At 39.8% G+C, this 16,602-nt stretch overlaps 1 protein-coding gene across 2 annotated transcripts in view; it reads left to right on the top strand.

Annotated features, from left to right (window-relative positions):
• RAPGEF5 (Rap guanine nucleotide exchange factor 5) overlaps positions 1 to 16,602 on the top strand; it is a 228,595-nt gene that overhangs the window by 163,322 nt on the left and 48,671 nt on the right. The window lies entirely within an intron of this gene.

The raw sequence follows: 16,602 nt of genomic DNA, 5'->3' as shown, positions 1-16,602 counted from the left end.
TCTACGTCTGTATTACTTACGTCACTGCTACATTTCTTTGGAATCATACGGCAGTTAGAATGTTGATGGAGGAGTAAGCTTGGAACCCATTGTGTAGTGGCCATACCTGGTGATGATTTATGTGGGTTCGTGTATAACTTTGTTCATTGGGAAATTTCTTAAGCTCTTTGAGAAATTATGTTATAACATTTCCAAAGAATGGCTTTGATTTATCACCTACTAGTAAAATCCATTTACCAAATTATATTACCAAGCCATCTTGAGATATTCAGAAAGAGTCTGTTGCCAAGGAAAAGTGGCAGTTTTCCCCCAGTGGTGAAAGATACTGCATCGTATCCCTTATACTAGCCATCCCCCTGTAATTTCTTTACTTTTAACTTTATACACTGCTTCTGTGATAAAATACAACTGTGCATTTTTAATTACTCAGCATCTATATGCCCATATATGAATACCTTAGAAAAATATAATTCCTTCTTTCCGCAAACATCTTTAACACTTCTCCGTCCTACATGTGGAGTTACAGTTGTAAACAAAAGAAACTCCTTACCTTCATGGGGCATATATTCCAGTGGAGGAATTCAAAAATTCCAAAAGAAGAAGTAGGAAAACAGTAGATATTAAATGCTAATCATTATAGGCACTATTTTATGATAGCTATATCCACATGTCTTTAAAAATAAGCTAGAGGAGGGACGCCTGGGTGGCTCAGGTCATGATCCCCGGGGTGGGATTGAGTCCCGCATTGGGCTCCTTGCTCAGCAGGGAGACTATTTCTTCTTCTGCCTGCTGCTTCCCCTGCTTTGCTCTTCCTCTCTCTGACAAATAAATGAATTAAATATTTTTTAAAATAAGCTGGAGGATATTTTAATGTATTTAAAGTATTTTCAAGGTGCCCCTGGGTGGCTCAGTTGGTTAAGTGTCTGACTCTTGATCTCAGGGTTGTGAGTTCAGGCTCCACCTTGGGCTCCATGCTGGGCTGGAACCCCACTTTAAAAAAAAATATATTTTCAGGAATTAACATGAAACTATATGCAGCAAAGTTCAGAACAAAAGGAAACAGACTTAATTGAAGAAAAAAAAAGAAAGAAATTTGAAGTAGGTATAGGCATCGCTAGCTGGTACTAGCTAGGACTCTAAGCCATAGAATCCATACCCATGGAAATGTTTCATATCAGGCTTTAACCCTCTGACCTGTGAGAACAACTTTTTCATAGGCAAATACCTAGACTAAGTTGTCGTTTGAGGTCTTTTTCAGCTTTACGAAACCACCACTTTTAACTAACCGTTAATTTTGTTTGCAGACATGCTTTAGTAAAAAAGTCAACAGCAGCCCAATTCATTAGCACCAACTGCAGCTGCCCTGCGTGTGCCTCAGACCACAGCACTGCTGCTCCGAGAAGACTGACTTCTCCAGGTGGAGCAAAGGCTTGAAATAGCTGTCCATGGTGACAGTGGAAACCCCAGAGTGCTGTCTAGAGAGCTGGAAGTGCAAGTGTTCACGTTAGAATGTAGTCCGTGCTCTGCTGTACAGTCTTTGTACTGTGGGTTTGGTTTGCTTTGATTTGGTTTTCTGGCAGTGCCCTTCGCTTCCCTCCCTCTTACTGTTGCAGAGAATGTCATGTATTTGCCGACCATAATTGAACACTTAATTTTGACAAATGATGAGGGATTAGAACTGTGTAGAACTTGTCTTTTCGGTTGCCTCATTGATGAAAGCAGAGGACTTGGCCACATGTTGTTGGAGGCCCCGTCCAGATCTGACAGCCAGGATTTGAAGGTTACTCAAGATTCCCCTCCATTTATCCAACCTTCCTTACCATTCGATGCATTTTAGTACAGGATAATTGTCCCCATCTAATGGACCTAGAGGCTAAGGTAGAAGTTATCTAAACTGCTTCAGAGATAGAATGATCATTTGAAACTGGAAATGAACTCGGGTGTATCCCTAGCTTTTTCCCAGAGATCATTTTTTCCCCCTTAGTGACTAAAGTCATGGATAAAAGGCCTAATTGAAGTAAAAACCTACTATTCAACTCCAGCTATCAACCCCAAATCAGGTGCTTCCACAGCTGCTTAAGAGTGCTCTAATCTTACACAAAGGCCTGCTTCCAGGTTTCCAGCTGTGAGCTGCATGGCCCCTAGCCCAGCCGCCTGCTTCCAAGAGATTACAAAAAGAAGGGGTGTGGAGGAAGAGGTCCTAGTACAGGCGGGTGCAGTCAGCCTGCTCACAGGAGGAGTGATTAAAAATCAGATTTTGCTGTGGATTTTATTTGAGGTGTTCATCATCTGGGCTCATCTATTCCCACCACCTTTAGACATGTGATAGTATGTATGATAACAAGGGAATTTATGCTTTTATGCTGCCAGTAGATTGTGGGTTAATTAATACCCTTGTTGGTAATGAAGCAAGGTGAAATGAAGTGAGACAGAGCTGAAGCATAAGGTCATTAACATACACTGATTAATAATGGAAATGTGGACGTTTTCATTACCGCATAACCAATGGGCAAAGGCAGGTGTGTAATGCATGAGGCTGTGAGTAGGAGGACAGCATACTTTGCGGGCACACAATCCTTGTTGAGAATGCATTTCTTTTAATTGCATCATTTTCATGTTGAAGCCACATGACCTCTTCTAATACTTGAGGTTCAACTATAAGTCCAGAGCATAGCAGAGACAAACCAAAATATTGTAGGACTATTGAAAGTTAACTTCCAGAGGATCTGAAGATTAAAAAGGGAAAATAAGATGCACGAGGAGCAAGAATTACCTGAGAAATGAACTCTTAAGCCTTTTGACTGTAAGAATGTTGAAAAGCTTGGACATCTGGACAAGTTTCTAGACTTCGTTTTAGAAATTTGGTATTTTTAAGATATTTTAAGAAACAAATCAACTACTTTCTGATGGTTTGAGTGAAGGCCTTGTCCTAGAGCCTGGAGGTGAGACAGAGGGGTCTTTGAGGGTCCCCTTCACACTGTATGCTATATGAAATTCACATGTGACTGTTGTCTCTATACAGCCAGTCCTGGTGCTGATGTCCTCAACCCATGAACCAGGAGGGGTTTTCCATGTAAACTGTAGAAAGGTGTGGAGATGAATGGGCTTTCTCCTTCATTTACCTTTGCACATTTTATTTACTTTATTTCCCTTATTTGCATTTTATCTGCTTTCCCTTCACCTCAAATGCCCAATTTGACACATTGTTAGGAAACAGGAATTTCTTTATAGTTCAGTAAATTTCTAATTTCCTAGAATGGCTGGAGAAAAATTTATTACAAATAGTAAAACACTCTGGTACATGGAAAGTTGCCCTAAGTATATATACATGAGTTGTCAGTTTTTGAAGGATCTAAATATATTAAATTACAGTCTGTTTTTCAATATAAATTATATAGGCCCTATTTGATACGACAGAAACTTCATGTCGAATCATGAGGCCCTGAGAGCCTTCAGCTTTATTATTGTGAGAATAAAATACTGGCTTAAACCTATCTAGTCTCTTTGACATAGGATGGAGGTTGCTTGTGAAACACAGATCATCAGTACAACTTGAATTTTCTCTCATAAAAGTAAACTTGAGAAAGGTAACAGCTTTGTTCAGTTTTCATATTGTCTCCCTAACATATGCCTACTAAGAATCTCTATAGTACAGGGACGCCTGAGTGGCATGGTTAAGCTGCTCACTCTTGGTTTCAACTCAGGTCATGAAGTCATGTCATGAGATGGAGCCCTGAGTTGGGCCCTGTGCTCAGTGTGGAGTCTGCTTCAGATTCTCTCTCCCGCTCCTTCCAGCTCGAGTGTGTGCCCTCTCCCTCTCCCTTTCTCAATAAATAAATAAATATCCTTTAAAAAAGAAGAAGAAGAACCTCTGTAGTACACCTTCTCAGCTTGGTACTAACGGATCTTTGTTCTTGTAAATTGTTTCTTTTCTTTTTTTTTTTTTTTTTTAATTCTTTTAAAAGGAAAATGGGGATGCCTGGGGGGCTCAGTCAGTCAAGCATCTGCCTTCAGCTCAGGTCAAGATCTTGGGGTCCTGGATGGGGCTCTATGCTCAGAGAATGTGCTTCTCCCTCTCCCCCTTCCTCTGTCTATCTCAAATAAATAAATAAAATCTTTAAAAACTAAAAAGAAAATGGATTTCTGTTCCTTGAAAAAGAAATGCTATTCTCAAATCTCAAAGTTTCTAAAATTACCATATGGTAATATGGTAATATGGTAATTCCTAGTGAGTTTTGGGTCTTTGGGCATATTTAATGTGGTAATTTAGTGCAAACACGATTTTGTCATGTCCAGCTATATTTCTAGAAACTTGCTTAGATGTGTGATATCAGTCAGGCTCTTTTGGAGGAGCACATTGGAAGGAGCAGATTCGGAAATTCACAAAGACAAGATACTGTGTCAATAGAGTTGACAATCTAGTGATTTTAACAAGACTACAGTTTTACTGTAACAGCAGCAGCGAAAGTTGGAGACGAAGATAATGTTGAAGGATGGAAAATGCTCTTCTTTTTCTCCTCTCTCTCTCTCTCTCTCAGAGATCTTGTGTGTCATCTCCCCAGACAGCTGAAAGATTTAAAGTGAGATCATCCGTTGTCCTTGTCTTGTATTTTAAAATGCTCTGCCACCTTCCTCAAGCAAAACCAGCATCCTAGCAGGGAAAAAAAAAAATTGTCCTTTTTCTGTGTAAGAGTGTGTACTTCAGGTAGTCTCCTAAATGTTAGTGAATGGCAATTTGTTGATTATAATCACTGCATGTTAATCTCTCACAGCATGTTTCAATCAAATTATTGCTTCATTGAAAGGGTGCAGTGCCACATAATTGCTGTAATTGACAAGCACATGTCTGAAAGGAATATTCTTTGAGCAGGAGAATTTTTGCCTTTAACATACCTATAATTGAGCTTTTTCTCATTTCTCTTTGCAGTCTTTCTCATTATAACCTTCCCCTCCCATTTCCCATTATCCTCATTTTCTGCCCTTGGGGCTTTCTTGCTCTACAATTGAAACCATTCTTTTCATTCTGTTTGGAGTTTTTTTGCCTTATACATAAGGCCAATGCCTGGCTGGCAGGCCTTCCCCCATATCTTTCAATAAATATGAAATTAGACAGAATTTTTAAATATGAGTGAAAAGAAAATGTAGAAAACTAAAATATCTTGTAATCCCCAGAATATCTTATTGTAATCTGAATAGTGCTAGGAAATTATTTTTAGAGCAATTCTGCTTCAGAATTACTGCTTCAGACTTACTGTTCTTGTCTGTTTTCTGCATACAAAATACTTTGTGAATCTTTTAAATCCTTTAATCCTATAAATGAGCTTCACTTAGTGTGATGATGAAAAGTACAAGTTAGAATTGCCTTTTGAATACCTGGCTGGGTATTTCTGCTTAAATGCTCAGCCTTAAATGAGCATAATTTTTGGTGAATGAGTTGTATATATCAGGACTCATGATAGGTAGTAGTTCTAGTATTAAAGTATCTGGCATACTACTTCAATAATTACATCCCTTTCAATGTCCCTTAAATATACTTGTTAGGAAGAGAGATTTATCTAGTACTTAAAGCAAGTTAGGTTTTTCCCCCCTAAATTTTCTTCTTGCTTGATATCACAAATTTTGTTTTTGTATAACAGGCTTAAATATACCATAAATGGAAAAGAAAAAAGAAAGAACATGGTGAAGATATTTTCATCCCTATTTTGGATCTTACCCCCTAGAGTTGGACATATCAAATATAACCTCTTGTTGTCTTGTTTCAGTTTGGTCTGAATTTAAAGGCATCGCAAGCCATTTTTATTTACCACTGTGCTGACTTTTGTAAAAGCATTGTAGTTGGCTCAAGTTCTGCCAGTGCTGATTGGCACAATGCAAGCGCATGTCTCAGAGTTATTATGACAATTTACTCTGTTTTACAGTCTCCTAGGGAGAGTGTTTGTTCTTTGGGAAAAAAACATGCAAGGCAAATGTGTCTTCATCAGCATATTCTAGAAATCCACAGTAGTGAGATCAGGATAAAGTCATAATACTTATCTCTCAGTAAATGTACTTTGCTTGCTTTGGATAATAGAGAAATTTAAGAAGCAGATCACATTACTCATCATGTGTTTGAACGCCTAAGAATTTTCTGTGTATATATATTATTTGTTATTAGGTATGGCTGCGTGTAACAGAAAAACAGATGATAACTTAAACAAGGTATAAATATACTTATCTCTCATGTGAAAATACAAATAAATGGGGCCCCTGGGTGGTTCATTCCTTAAGCGTCTGCCTTCAGCTCAGTTCATGATCCCAGGGTCCTGGAATCTAGCCCCGCATCCTGCTCCCTCCTCAATGGGGAGCCTGCTTCTCCCTCTCCCAGTCCCCCTGCTTGAGTATATATATATATAGAGAGAGAGAGCATGGCGCACTCGAGAACACGCAAAATATGGCCAACAAAAAGCAAAGTTCAATTCCTAAGAAATGAAAAATGGCGTGTAATTTTATAAATGGAAGCTAATGTTAGTTTGTTTTGATACTTTAGATCCCAGGCCATAATTATATTTCTGTCTCTTTAAAGAAATGTAAAAATATTGTGATTTAAAGCATTACATAATGGGGGTCATTGTTCAGTGGAGAGTCTGCTTCTCCCTTCCCCTGTTCTTACGCTCTTGATCACTCTCTCTCTCCTCCTCCCAAATAAACAAAGTCTTTTTTTTTTTTTTAAATATTTTATTTATTTATTTGACAGAGAACACAAGTAGGCAGAGTGGCAGGCAGAGGAAAGGGAGAAGCAGACTCCCTGCTAAGCAGGGAGCCTGACACAGGGCTCCATCCCAGGACCCTGGGATCATGGCCTAAGCTGAGGCAGACCCTTAACCGACTGAGCCACCCAGGTGCCCCAGTGAATAAAATCTTTAAAAAAAATTTTTTTTCACAAAACATCTGAGGCATGTACTAAAAAATATTTCCTATATTATGAGTTCGACTAAGTGTAATAATAGCACACATTAAATTTGTTCTCATAAAAATAGCTTCAGTATTTAATTATATTATTATTTTCCTGGTGATATTTTGGAACTCTTATGTACCTGCTGAGTGGGTCAATTCACCGTGAATCGTGTGATTTCAGTGCTAGGAGAAAGACCTAAGGATGTTTTAAGGTGTGTAAGTAGTACACTTATTTTGAAACAACACAAAACTGACTTATTAGAACCATTTGAGACAAAGGAGTTTGTATGAATGACTTTAGCCAAAAAGACAAAAATGCCTTAACCGATGACAGTTAATACATGTTTAATGGCTTGGTTACCCAGATGTTGGACTAATAAGCATATATGATCACTGAGGTGAGGAACAGACAAGACTTTGATGTAGAAGTCAGTTTTTTTTTCTTTTAGGAAAGAGGACAAAATAAAATGTGACTAATGATTGTCAGTATCTGTAATGTTTAGATGGAGAAGTTTATCTAGAAGGAAAAGAGGAGTTTTACAGTTTGTTTTAAAAAATTCAGTTTCTGCCTTTACACTTCAGCTCCCTCTCCTCCTCCCTCTCCTCGCTCCCCCCACCTTGTGGTGCTTGTACATGTGCTTTAGAGAAAAAGCACATTCTAAAGCACTCTCTAAAAAAAAAAAAAAAAAACAAAACTTAAAAGCATTAGGAGTTTGTGGACTATGTTAATCCTTCCATGTGATGGTCAGTTCTACTTTTAGAAAAGGAAATTAGCTGATCCCTTATAGCTCTTTGCTACTTACCAACTATTTGCTAGAAAATAAAAATGAAATTCAAGTAAGAATAAAGGAACTCTAGCATGCTGGTGTATAGATGAAAAACGACTTTATGGGGGCACTTTTGTCAATTCAGAAATAAAAAGACTAAATCTGCGGCACTCCTCCCTGTCTACAACCAGGACTCTGTTACTTTCCTGTACACCCATTACCTCCATGTCTGGTATGGACCATTTGGGTTCACAGCCTCAGAAGAGCAGAGTGCAGTGAGATCCAGAGCTGGAGATCAGCCCTCCTTGGGACCTAGGACCCTTCTGATATTAACCTGCAGCAACTCAGTAGTTTTTCACCCTACTTAGCTCGGGCTTGGCGTCAATCATCCCACAAAGAGAGTATCAGACCTGCCTCCTAGGAAGAGTATGAGGAGCACAGATCATGTGGGTAGAGCTCCTGGTACAGCACACAGGATGTGGTCAGTAGAGGGGGGCTTTTTTGATTATGTTCGAAGAGAATAGCTACTATCTTCCCTTCTCTACTTTTCCTCGTTGCCCATCAAAGCTGTTTTTGGCTTCCTGGTGCACACTAAGGAATAGATGTGGTTCAAAGCAAATTTGGGGCTCTCTAGGGCTAAAATGCGTGCTGGGTGGGGGGTGTGGGTGAGGGATGTGGGTCTGAGTGGGGGTAGCGGTTTGTTCTGACATTCTCATGAACAGAATATTCATCAGCTTGGGTCTATAGGCTCCCATATGTGGTCCTTTTATGATGTCACCGGTTAAATTTCAAACCCTGTAAAAGTTGAGGCCTTAAAATGTGGCCTTCTCCATGGCAGCAAGCACAGAGCTCAACCCCAAGCAATACATGTTCAGTCAGTGGTTGTGACCAAACCTTTCTTCGTGACCCAAAAGCACTAGTCTCCCTTCCACTGGTATGAGAAAGAAAGCAGCTATGCTTACTGAAAAGAACTCCAAAGATTGTTCCTGGAACCTAGAGCACAAAAGCATCCCTGCTATCAGTCAGTGGATGAAATATTTGTCCTAGAAATAATTTTAAACATGGGCTACACAGTAAAGTGAGTTTTCTAATTTTGGGCATTTTCAGATCGTGTAAGATCTTGTGCCGGATTGTTTAGAAAGAGGCTTAGTTATGTTTGTGTTTAATTGTTTTTTAAAGACTTCTTTATTTTTTAAGATTTTATTTATTTGAGACAGAGACAGAATGAGAGACCGAGAGCATGAGTGGGGAGGGTCAGAGGGAGAAGCAGACTCCCTGCTGAGCAGGGAGCCTGATGTGGGACTTAATCCTGAGACTCCAGGATCAATGACCTGAGCTGAAGGCAGTCACTTAACGAACTGAGCCACCCAGGCGCCCCTAAAAGACTTCATTTTTTTTTTAAAGATTGTATTTATTTATTTGACACAGAGAGAGGGATTTTATTTTATTTATTTGACATAGAGAGAGGGAAAAAATTATTTATTTATTTGCACACACAGGGGAAGAAGCAGAGGGAGAGGGAGAAGCAGGCTCCCCACTGAGCAGGGAGCCCAATTTGGGACTGGATCCCAGGACTCTGAGATAATGACCTGAGCCGAAGACAGACACTTGACCGACTGAGCCACCCAGGTGTCCCAAGACTTCACTTTTTTAAAATTTTATTCACTTATTTGTTGGGGAAGGAATGAGGGAGAGAGAGAGAGCACAAACAGGAGGAGCAGCAGGCAAAGGAAGAGGCAGGCTCCCCGCCAAGCAAGGAGCCTGACATGGGACTCGATCTCAGGATCCTGGGAGGCAGGCACTTAACTGACTGAGCCACCCAGACACCCCTAAAAGATTTCATTTTTAAGTAAGCTCCACACCCAATGTGGGGCTCAAACTCAGACCACCCCTAGATCAAGAGTCACATGCTCCACCAACTGAGCCGACCAGGCACCCTAGTTGTGTTTAATTTAAACTAGTAAATTGGTAGAGTATCTTTTTATCTTTAATATATCTAGTTATCACTCTTAGCTTTTTTTTTTTTTTAAGGATTTTACTTACTTATTTGACCGACAGAGATCACAAGTAGGCAGAGAGGCAGGCAAAGAGAAAGGGGAAAGCAGGCTCCCTGCTGAGCAGAGAGCCCGATATGGGGTTCGATCCCAGGACCCTGGGATCATGACCTGAGCTGAAGGCAGAGGCTTAACCCACTGAGCCACTCGGGCACCCCTCATTCTTAGCTTTAAATCAAGGCAGTTGATTCTCGCTCAGCTTGGAGGAAAATAACTTCTCTCTCATAGCTCTAGAATTTGTTAAGCAGAAACAAAAAAATAAATCTTACTCATCTGAATTCAGTGATAATGATTCACAGTGACCAGGGTGGAAAAATTAACATTCCAAATGGTGATATATTCCAAGTTTTGGAAGAAAGCTGATAATAGAGATTCTTCGTGGTGCCTGGGAGATAAAAATATCATACCTTGTCCTAAGTTGATTCCACTATTAAAATTATTGCTTCAAATAACAATGCCCCACACTTCTAATTTAGGATTTGATGTTTCAATTAATTTTTTCTTCATTTTGTGACATTTTGGAGTGTTTAATGGACAAGCACTTAGGGACACAGTTTGTGTCTTTAAGAATGCATTCTGTGATGTTAATCATACCAGATGGAGCAACTCCGAGAGTCAGTGTTTGTTAGCATGAGTGACTCTTGCAACTGGTTAATAATTTTTGTTGGTAGATGCCGGCAGATTGGTATTGAAGGCTCCATACGCATGACACTTCCCACGTTCTGATCTTATACTGTTAAATAAAATGATACTTAGATTGATCAGGAAGAAATACTTCCTCCCAGCTTATTGTGAGAGCTGCTGCTGTTACTAATCAGGAAACTATAACACTTGCAAGAAGAGTCTTTGGGGAAAACAGTGCGGTAGATGGTGTGAAGACAATTATCAGAATATCCTTGGTTCCTTCTAGTCTCACTTGGGTATGCCCCTAACATATTGCAAGGGGCATCTCTCCAAAGCCCTCAGACATCCACACCATCCACACACCAAATCCTGTGGCCTTTGAATGCGGGCAAAGTCTGATGGACCTCCCTCCAGCAAATTTTGACCCTCAGGATCTGTTCTCCTATCCATCACCCTTCCTTGTTGGCTTCTGTTATGTTTGTGTCTCCCTGTTCTCCTGTTTCTCTCTCTCTTCTCTCCCCGCTTCCTGAACTCATCCTTCTCTTAGCATTGCCCAAATGTGAACATACACCGCAGCTCAGCCCTCAGCTCCCTGCTCACAACTGCTGGGGTTATATCTGAGAGCTGATGTTGTTCCGGCCACCCTCTCTATCCCTTCTTATGGTAGCTCCCATAATCATCCAGACCTCTTTAGCTTGCTCTGGTCTTTGATATTTCTGCCCAGTATCTTCACTTAAAGTAACCTTAGGGAACCCAAACTCCAAGTATTTAAAAAGTACACTCATCTTCCCTCTCCTGATTTTCCCTTTATCCAGTCTGACTGTCCTGATGCAGCAAGTGTAATCTGTATCTCTTGTCATTTCTGCCCTTGAAAATTTCCATTCACTTCCCTTTTCCTATAAAACAAGCCACAGGCTTCTTGCTCTAGGGCTTAAAGACCCTCCAGGAATTGGTTCCAACCTACTTTCTAGCTTTACTTTGCAGTTACATATGTGATCCCTTCCATTGCTGTTTCTAAACTTTACCATAGACCAAGACTTACAAAACTCACCTGTCCACTGACCGCTCATAAGAACAAGTGAAGCCAAGGAGGGCAGAGCCGTGATGAAATGCAGAGCGTACCCTGCAATGAAAAGGGCAACTCAGCAATAAACCAAGTTGGCTTATGAGATGTGGGCCGGGTATTGCCAGATCTTCTGATTATTTTGTTTCATTTTAAGATTCATTTATTCGTTTTAGAGAGAGTATGTGAATGAGGGTGAGGGGGGGAGGGAAGCCATCTCAAGCAGACTCCCCACTAAGTGTGACCCCAACCCTGAGATCATGACCTGAGCCAAAATCAGTAGTCAGATGCTTAACCGACTGAGCCACCCAGGCGCCCAGGTCTTCCGAGTTTTAAATATTGTCACGTAACAAAAAATATCCTTAATGGCTAGACAAGGCCCAGAGGCCACGGGTTTGTGACTTAGCAGCAGACACACACGCTTTTACTCCTTCGCTCACATTTATTTAACCTCTTTATCCACCAATAATAATAATTCTTCTTTTTTTTTTTTTAAGATTTTATTTATTTATTTGACAGAGAGAGATCACAAGTAGGCGGAGAGGCAGGCAGAGAGAGAGGAGGAAGCAGGCTCCCCGCCGAGCAGAGAGCCCAATGCGGGACTCGATCCCAGGACCCTGAGATCATGACCTGAGCCGAAGGCAGCGGCTTAACCCACTGAGCCACCCAGGCGCCCTCTTCTTCTTCTTTTTAAGATTTCATTTATTTATTTGACAGAGAGATAGAGGTAGAGAGCACAAGCGGAGGGAATAGCAGAGGGAGAAGCAGGCTTCCCACTGAGCAGGGAGCCCGACGCATGGCTTGATCCTAGCACCCCGGGATCATGACCTAACCATCTGAGCCACTCAGGCACCCCTCTACCAGTTCTTCTTAGAAGTTCAGGGGTGACCCCACATGGCACCTTCCTTGGCACATTGGAGTTTCCTTCATCCCTTAGAACATTTATGACTGGTGCTGTCCAGTAGAGGTGTTGCCTTATTTAGTTCATTTCATGGGAACAAAAGTCTCAGCTCCCTGACTAATTATGAGCTTGAAGCCACAGCTCCCTTGTGCTTTCTTGTCTCTTACCCCCAAATCCCTTAGCAAATGCCTTCTATATAGTCAGCTTTCAGTACTCGGTTTTTCCTTGGTTGATTGGTAGGACTTGGAGAATTGGAAAAGGGTCTGAATATTATTTTTTTTTTAAAGATTTTATTTATTTATTTGACAGAGAGAAATCACAAGTAAGCAGAGAGGCAGGCAGAGAGAGAGGAGGAAGCAGGCTCCCCGCTGAGCAGAAAGCCCAATGTGGGGCTCGAACCCAGGACCTGGGATCATGACCTGAGCCGAAGGCAGCGGCTTAACCCACTGAGCCACCCAGGCGCCCCGGGTCTGAATATTATTTTATGAAAGTAAGAACAGGTGGTACTTATTGAGTGCCTAATGTCCACCATGTTCTCTGCCAGGTACTTGAGAATACGCTATTCTGTTAATTAATTCTGTTTAATTCTGCCTGCAATTCTGCTAGGTGTGGATATGATACCCACTTTATAGCTGACTTAACTAAGGCCCAGAGAGGTTCAACATTGTGCCTAAGGGTATCCAGGTAGAAATTCAGCTGATTCCCTTAGTACTTTCCACACTGTTTTCTAAGTTTCCTAGCAGGTTTAGCAGACACATGCATGAGTCACAAATGGGTTGTAATTATAATTGTGCCTAGACGCTGAGAGCAGCTGAGGGCTGGGACAGCAGAAGCTCATGGGGCCTGTCACCTCTCCCCTCCCAAGGTGACTTGCAAACACGACCCTTGGTGTAGAGAACGTGGGCAAGCCCTGGGTTTATTAGTGCATGCTCTATCTAGTGACATTTTTAAAAGGCAGCATGTGAAATGTAATATAGTTCAGAACATAATTCCTGTTGCATTCAAATCGTTTTTTCCTAAAGAATGATGGGATTCCAAAACCAAATTTTTCAAGTTACGGTAAGAACAGATTTCATTATTTGAAGAGTGCCACCCAAGCTCTGTGTGTAGTAAGCTCCTGTCATGAAAGAGGTGACCTTTAAAATCTGATGTAGAAACAGCATTCAATGAATAAGCATTTTTTATGTAACCAATAAGGAAAAATAAAACGAGATCTCAAGATTTGGTCATTTTAGAATAGCTAAGCAATACTCTGGCAAAGTGTAAAAATATCCAGGAATTGAGTGAATTTAAAAAGCTGCATTTGAGGTCATGAATATTGCTTTCAGAAATGTCAAATAAACTGAGAAAAAAGCATAGCTCTTAAGGGCATAGCACTTGAACCTATGATTCAGGCATGAACGTTAATTTTTTTTTAATTTGTGCTTAATCAAGTTACATGGTACATTTTGGCACTGCTTCTCGAAAAATAATGGCAAGTTGTAATATTCCCGGACCAGAAACAAGACCTTTCAAGTACGGAGTTTTTCTTGGCTTCTCGAAATAAAGTTTAAGTAGAACATACTTTAGAGTGCCTTAAATTCCATTGCATCTGGAGTAGAAATATAGGTGAAACAAAACTGCTAACAGTACTTTAGGGAATGTGGGTCATTATAGAAATGTTGAATATTCACATTACCGTACTTCGTTTAAATAGCAACTATTGTCTGTCAAAATTCTTACCATTTGCTTTCTTGGCAATTCACTTATACCAAAAAAAAAAAGAAAGAAAGAAAGAAAGAAAAAGAAAAAAAGAAAAGCACTAAGCTTAGACCCTTTTGAAACATGTAGATCAGTTCCTCTGAATTGATTACATTTATGTAACAGAACCCTATAAAAAGGATCTGTACCAAACCAGTTACTAGTCCGCCTGACACTACTCTAGGATGCTCCAGAAACACTTGCGTTTTACAGAAATAAATGGACATTTTAGTACTTGATACATTTCAAGCGAGAATGAGAAGATATTTTAATATCTGCGTAAAAGAAAAATACATTCAAGTAAAATCAAATGAAAATGGACAGTTCTTTTCTTATACCTTAAGATTTAGACAATAACAGATGAGGGAAAGTCCTGTATTAACATCATTATGTTCATGAGTTTTAGAGTAATTTCTTTTTTTTAATTTAATTTTATTTTTTCAGTGTTCCAAGATTCATTGTTTTTAGAGTCATTTCTATCAAAGCTTTAGATTTTGACTATACCTTGATGTATTTTATTTCAAGTGAACATAATGCTTAAAACTAATAGTATCTGCTTTCCAGTTTTGATTGTTACCAGCATGTTTCTTTCATACTGCGAGAATACTTCCTATACCTAAAAAAGCCACAACATAAATATTCTTTTATTTGGGGGGAGCAAGGGAGTACTCCCAAAAGGATGGCTGAATACTTTTGTCAGTGATGTGCAAAGAATTTGGGATTAGATTTAGTGATTGATTTAAAGAATAGAATTTCAAAGGAAAGGTGTTTTTATGTTAATACCTAGGTATTCACAGAGTTAGAAAGCAAAATGAATATATCTTTTTATTCAGAATGTTAGTGTATACGGCAACTATGAATTTGTTTAAATGAAAGATACTTTTATACACAAAGGTGCTTTTCTGCCTAAGGTCTTAAATTACTGTTAATTAAGCACTATATAATATAATAGATAATTATAGTGTTTTAACGTGGATTCCAGAGGATGTGCTAGTCTTTCTAAATGGCTATTGTTGGCTAATAGTCTTCAGGGGATCATTTGTATAGCCATTGTGGTTCTAAAAATATCTCTGAATACCATGGAACAGTCTTTTTTGATACATGGCTATTACAAAATGCATTTTTATTTGAAGTGTGTCATTTTGATTATATCATTCAATTACTTGCGTGGGCAGCAAAAAAATACCAGTGCTGAAAGAGAGTAAGGGAAAGCTCTTTATATAGAGAAAAATTTCATAACAATATGGTAGTTAAATAGGGAAAGATTTGAATCAAGGGCACAGGGAATCTGTTCTCTTTTGAGGAATTTTAGCAGTTCGGTAGGACTTTAACTGGAGATGTTTTTATGTAGCCTTGTTGTTTTTATTTTAATTAATATTTCTGTTGCAAAGAGATAATTAGGTAAATGCTGTTGAATATTAAATATGGTAGTAGCGTAGGGGAAAGCATTTCTGGGTCAAAGCCCTTAACAAAATATCGTCACATGTGAGCTCATTAATTGAATCGAATGCCAAATGGTTTTGCCACCATATAAACCAGACTTCTCACAGTCACTCAGCTCATTATCCAAGGCTGTTCCAGAATGGAATGACTGGTTATGTCAAAGTTTAATGGCATTCTTTTTCATCTCAGTTGCTAATGGAGTAAATTTTGATTAGAGAATAGTTCCAACCTCCTTGAATCAGCTAAGTAATAAGAACATTCCAAAGAGTCTGAACCTATGTCCCATCAAGTATTTTGAATGAGGAATGATGAGGTTCTCAGGCTCTCACCCAGCGGCTTCTGTATATCGTCTGCTCTGATCTGTAAGGGCCCACAGAGAACCCTCAAATAGATTTTAGGCTACTCTGTGGTTCTTGCTGCCTGTACCTAGCACTGTATGCAAAAAAGACTCAATTTCTAACGAGAGCAGAGAGCTTGAAGATTTTCATCACCCACATTTATTACAGAGCCGTGTTAGAATTGGTGACCATACCTACTCAGTAGTGTCCCAGAGTGCTAGTTTTTAGGTAGTATTTCAAAATATCCTAGGGGCTCAGACGTTATGCCACTGTTTGATTTTTCTTGAAACTATTTTAAGAACTGTGATGAAGGAGACACAGACCTCCAAAATGTATATTTCAGGATTTTCATTAGGATAACCAAGTGATGAACTTCTGTTGCCAGGTTAACTAGTTTTGGGGGCTGGTCTTAGAATACGGTTTCTCCTGCCTTTCCGTGCAGATGAATATTTGAAACTGCAAGGAATCTTTCCTGTGAATTTGGAAATTATGTTGGAGGTCACAGCTTGCCAGTCACTTTTATAAACAGGGTCTCTAGGAGAGAGCTCCCAGGCCTTCTGTGAGTGCAGGGTGTGTGTGTGCGTTCACACTGAATTGTCCAACTGACCACACTCCCACAGTTACCTTCAGCATATAGGGCTGTAGAGCTCTATACGGGGCTGTTCCTTTCCCTATACACTGGATAGGGCTTCGTTTCTGCCTAGCAAGGCCCAGACACATCTGTTTGAGAACTTACTTT

The sequence above is a fragment of the Lutra lutra genome, chromosome 11 (genome assembly GCF_902655055.1).
Source record: "Lutra lutra chromosome 11, mLutLut1.2, whole genome shotgun sequence".
Taxonomy (NCBI): Eukaryota; Metazoa; Chordata; class Mammalia; order Carnivora; family Mustelidae; genus Lutra; species Lutra lutra.
The sequence above is the reverse complement of the archived record's forward strand: the minus strand, read 5'-3'. Positions and strand labels throughout refer to the sequence as shown.